The following is a 6,000-nucleotide window of genomic DNA, read 5'->3' on the forward strand; positions in this document are numbered from 1 at the left end:
GAGAAAAACCTTTTTAATTTTTCGTATTCGAAAGGCAGTCAAGGGGCCCCTGGGTGGCTCAGTTGTTTGAGCATCTGCCTTTAGCTCAGATCTTGATCCCAGGGTTCTGGGACCAAGCCCTGTGTATGTCTGCTTAGTGCAGAATCTGCTTCTTCCCTTCTTGTGTTCTCTCTCTTGGTCTCTGCCTCAAATAAATAAAATCTTTAAAAAGTTAATCAAAAATCCTGCTATTTGTGACACCAGAATCAGTGAGATCGGTAGCTGTGGATTATGCCTGTGAGACTTTTGTTTTGTGATTTATACCTTAAAGACATGGCCCATTGGAAGATCAGAAGGAATGGATAAGGGGTGAGGGGAGTTGAGAAATCCCCCCCACCCCATACACACTTTGTTTTGGAAGTAGTACAGGGGCTCTGGGATCAGGCATCTGGATTGAAACCTGACTCTTTTCCCTCTAGGGTATCCTTAAACTAGTTGCTTAACCTCCCTGTGCTTCACTTCCCTCATCCAAATGAGATGAGAAAAGGGGTCAAGTGTACTATCCTGTAGGGTGGGTATGAGTGTTGCAATTTATTGAAGATTGGGGTAAAGCACTAGAACAGTGGCTGATACGTAAGAGATGCCCAGGCCGTACTACGGTGAGAGCTACACTCTTGAGTTCTTATTCAGGATATTGGGTTGTTAGCAGGGTTTGCTTTTAAAAAGCTGTGGCTTTTGACCATTCTAGAATTCAGGTACTCACTCACATGAATTAATTTTTCTAGGATAAATTCCTAGAAATAGAAGTCAAAGAGTATATAAAGTTCTAAGGCTTTTTACCATTATTGCTAAGTTGCCTTCAAGAAGGTTACACTGATCTGCACTCCCATTCATAGTGCTTCCTTATTTGAGTCAACACAAATTTGAGTGTGACTGTGTTACACAGATGAGATGTATTGATAAACAGAACCGGTCTTGGTCTCTGTCCTTGTGGATTGTATAACTCTGTTGGTTTTTTTCCTTGCATTCTAGTTGCCTAGATTTGGAATTCTATTGTGAGTTAAACAAAACACCATTGAAGTATCAAAGAGCAAAATAGAAGGGAAATCAGTTCAGACATAATTGCTATTTCCTCATGGTGTGTAAGATGAATATAACAGGATTCAATTATATTTTTTAAAGTTGTGGTTACTTATTAAGTTCCATATGACTGTTGAGGTACCGGTAATTCAGAGTAAGATGGGAGTGCACACTTAATGGAAGATTTCAGGAGTTTTTGGGTTAGGAATTACTGTAGTGGGAAAAACTGTTTAGGGAAACATGTCACTGGAAATTAAATGCACAGTATGTAGTGTTAGGGAATAGCTTCTGTTCGGCATTTGATTTGAGTGCTATATTCTGACATTTTTCAGGAACAAATACGTATGGTTCATCTTCTATAAATATTTGCAGTTTCTTCAAGTTGAAATGAGAAAAGCTCATAAACTGAGTACCGGGTCTAATAAATCATTCACTTATCCAAGAACAAAAACACAGAAAAAGCTAGCATGTTAATCTAATGGAAAATGAAATGTGACAAACCGGAACAGTAAAACATACTTGAAATTGACCCCGTAATCATTGGTAATGCTTTATAAGGTTCTGGACGACGTAGCATTATTCTTAATTGAAAATACCTGAGAGAATCTGTAGGCTGCTCCAGATAACCTGATTTTTAAATACTGAGGTAAACTAAAAGAACTTTTTTCTCCATTTTTAGAAGCTTGGAAATTGAGATGTGGTTATCTAATATTAACTTACTTACTTTGAAATTTCCAATTTTAGTGTCTTCTAAAATGTTGCTACATTGTTCACACTGTATTTTTGTAACAGTCTTTGAAAAACCCAAGTGAATCCTTCACTTCCAAACCTTGTAGGCATTGAACTCTGGTGTGTTATGAAAGAATTATTTGATTTTTAAACTCCCATTTTTATAGTAAACATTTCTCATTCATGTTAAGTATATGACATTTGTTAATTTTCTCCTTAGTCTTCTCATTGGCAACTTTTTCTGTGATAGTCCAGGCATAGAAATGGGCCAAGGGTATTTAAAGAGGTAATACTAAACTTGGGTCCAGTCAAAGGCCTTTGGGTTCTCTTTTAGCAAATGATTCAAGTGCCTATCTGCAGAGAGCTGATTGAGTCCCTTGTGCCTTGGACATTGCTTTGGTCTATCCTAACGGAGGATTCCTTCTGTTGTGACAGCAGTTAGTAGATAAATAATGAGGGGAGGGATGAAGATCCTGAGTTGCTTAAGTGTTTACAAAGAGGAGAGAAAAGCAGTGGGTGGTTTCTGCATTGCATAGCCAAGTCTGCAGCGGAGGACTTAGAGCTGACTTACCGTGTGGTGACTCCCAAATTAGAGTCTGAACCTCTTTGCATGGTTTGGAACCGGGATTGATCTGGCGCCAGATTACTTGAGACAGGGAGGGAGGGGCTGGGGAGCCAGAGCTACTGGGAATTTATTGTTTGCTGGAGCAAACAGCTGTGACCTAATACCCATTGCCTTGAGCTTTCTTTTTATGTAGAAAAAAGACTCTAATGTACCTTAAGCCTGGTTGGCCCTAGAGTAGAATCCACAATGGCTATACCGAAGCCTCAGTAGTGATTTTAGGGATAAAATCCATAGATGCAGAGATGGTTCTCGGGAGCCACCGTCCCCAGCTTGGGGAGTTTGGGCCGATCCATAGGGCTTTGGTCTGTCCCAGAGAATTCTTTGATAACCTGTGTTGTTCTCAGAGGCTGCTAGGCCCTCAGATCTGTCACCATATGATCAGTTTATCGGAGTCAGTTTGATTCCATAGGATTGATGTTGACATCAATTGCGTTTTCTTAGAACTGTGAGTTAGGCAACCCATTTTCAGTTCTTTAATTGAAAAAATTGGATGTCGCCTCAGAGTCGTATTAACTCAAGTATTCCCTGGAGCCTTCATGAGGTGAGGGCATAGGGGACAGGTACTGACTGAATCCGAGCTTATGATAGGACTTGCTGGAAGCCTTTTTCAATAGGTTGCAGATACATGTTTAGTCTTTCTATAGGTATCTTCCCTTCAGGTTAAAAAAAAAAAAAAAACTATAAAAAAAATCCCAATCCACTGGTGTTATGCTTCAAAGAAAGGTAAAAATGACTTTCTCTTCTTCTAATCCCCAATTTGTTGTTTTTGCATTTGGACAAAAATGAAGGACTCTACCACTTCTTCCTCAGACCTGTAACAGTACAGGGCAGCCCATTTCTCCTTATTTAAGGTTTATTTGATTGCAGTAGGAAAATGCCGCTTCTGGCGTTTGTGTCAACCTCAGGACATAAACTGAGGTGTCACTTCTGTTTCCTTCAGTAATATTCTTTTTCATTGACCTTTCTCCAGGGCACAGCCATTTCTGGCATCTTCCGTCTTCCTTTGTGGACATGGAGGCAAAGGATTTGTTTAACTTTTCAGCAGTGTTTACCGCTTCTAACGGTAAATGGTCCTTGCCTTTTCTTCTTGGACCATAGTCTCTCTTGCCAGTGTTTTACTTTGTGTGTATTGGAAACAGCTTTTATTTTGTCAGATCCCCCGAGTAATCTTTCCCCACCTTTGTTTATCTTGTCATTTGGCTTTCACTTGCTTAACTCATTCCTAGATTCAATCTGCCTGTGATTTTTTTAGTTTTGATTGTTGCCCTTATCCAGTTTGAGGTTTTTTAAATTGCATTTTATTTTTTTAAATAGTCACAAAGATTTGAATTTTTCCTTGATCTGATCATACATCTCTGAATGTCATAATTCTCCAATCAGGCAGGCAAGTGTCCCAGTAACCTCATCTCCTAGATGACAATGGTGAGGGTCTATTTTTCTCTTTGATGCGTGCAGCTCCCATTATTGCTAATGAAAGGTCTTCATGTGCATTAAGGGGAAACTAGACCTCTAATGAGATACAGAGAGGAATTGCAGCTGATGATTTCCACTTCTAGCCCACTGTACTATAACAGAAATGCACTCTGAAGAGGCAATGGGCCAAAGAAATACAAAATGCATGTGTTGCCTACATAAAATATCTAGTCTGGTCTTAATGGCCGGGTGGTATTGTTTTGGCTTATAGTCTCTGGTATTCCATACCTGCTGAGGGGGACCTTTATTATGGAGGCAAAAGACCCAGATACTTGAAACAAGTGAATAGACTAGTTATAATGCACTTGAATCCGCTTTTAAGAATGATCTTCTACATTAATATATTATTTTACAAATCCTTGCTCGTATATTTTCTCATTTAGAATGGGAAGAAGGACAAATACATTATGAAGCCAGTGTGCTTGGTACTAAGAATACTAAGGGAGTGAGAAACCTGTAATTCCTGCTCAAAGATGATGAAACGAGACTTCAAAAAGGTGATTGATTAAAGCAAGCATATTCCTAGGTGGCTGGACGTGGACTGGAGCTTAAGTCTTGAGTCCTCTTACCAGGACTTGGCACAACTTCCCTTCACAGCACAGCTCGAGGAAAATAGTTCTTATTTAAATGTAGATTCCGGGCGCTTCGGTGGCTCAGTGGGTTAAGTCTCTGCCTTCAACTCAGGTCATGATCTCAGGGTCCATGGATCGAGCCCCGCATCAGGCTCTCTGCTTGGTGGAGAGCCTGCTTCCCCCCCACTCTGCCTACCTCTCTGCCTACTTGTGATTTCTCTCTCTCTGTCAAATAAGTAAAATCCTTTAAAAAAAAAAAAAAGCCACACCACACAGATTCCCATTGTATCTTCTCTGTGGTGAGCCACTCTCTCCTGTCTCTCACCAATTTCGGAATCACTTCACCCTCTTCATTGCAGTGATTGACTGCAGCCTCTAAATTCATAGGCTCCCAGGGGTGAGCTCCCAGGGTCTGTATCATGGGGCCCTTTCCTGATTGATGCACAAGAATGAGATTCAGGGGTGCTAGTGTCCATTCAGGCTCATATCTTGAGTAGAGAATGAATATCTAACCTCGTAACCATTTGCAGTAACAGGGCTGAATAGCGCAGCGGAGAACAGGGGAAGAAGCAGAGAAAAGGAAAGCATGCATCCAGGTTCTTTACACTGGATTTTCCGTTTCTAGTCCCTCTCTGTCCATTTGTCTTCCTGCCTTTGGTTCTCATAAAAGCATATTTGAATTTTCTTAACACTTTTTTTTCCCCCTTCAGCACCGTTGAGTTGGTTTCTGTTGCTTTCAACCTCAAAAATACCTAACCCAACTTGTGCATATTCCAAGGCTTATTTGCTATGAGGCCTAACAGATTTGAGAAGGTGCAGCCTTAAGAGGTAATAGGAGAAGAAAGGTTACTTTGCAAATACTTTAATAGAATTTTAGAGCAGGAGGGGACCTAGCCAGATCTCTTGGCCACTACAAACCTCCCCTTCACAGATATGGAAACAGGCACCAAGAGTGTTAAATATGGTTTCCAAAATAGCCTAGATTGTTCGCTCTTTTTTAGTAGTATTCTGTGTCTCGGTATTTTTTTTCTTTTTATTAATTTGATATTTGTATGTATGGCCAGGTGATCAAAATGAGTAGGTCTAGTTAACATTTGTCACCATACATAGTTAGAAAATTCTTCTCTTGTGGGGAGAACTTTTTTTTTTTTTTTTTAAGATTTTGTTTATTTATTTGACAGAGATCACAAGCAGGCAGAGAAGCAGGCAGAGAGAGAGAGAGGAGGAAGCAGGCTCCCGGCTGAGCAGAGAGCCTGATGCGGGGCTTGATCCCAGGACCCTGAGATCATGACCTGAGCCGAAGGCAGAGGCTTTAACCCACTGAGCCACCCGGGTGCCCCTGTGGTGAGAACTTTTAAGATCTGTTCTCTCCGCATCTTTGAAATATGCAATATAGTATGAACTATAGCCTCCGTGCGGTATGGGACATCCCTGTGACTTATTTTATAACTGGAAGTTTGTACCTTTGGCCCCTTATGCCCATTTTGCTCACCTGCACCCCCCCCATCGACATTTCATAAAGAGCTCAAATGCTGCGCAGTA

Source organism: Neovison vison, chromosome 4, assembly GCF_020171115.1.
Source record: "Neovison vison isolate M4711 chromosome 4, ASM_NN_V1, whole genome shotgun sequence".
NCBI classification, from domain to species: Eukaryota; Metazoa; Chordata; class Mammalia; order Carnivora; family Mustelidae; genus Neogale; species Neogale vison.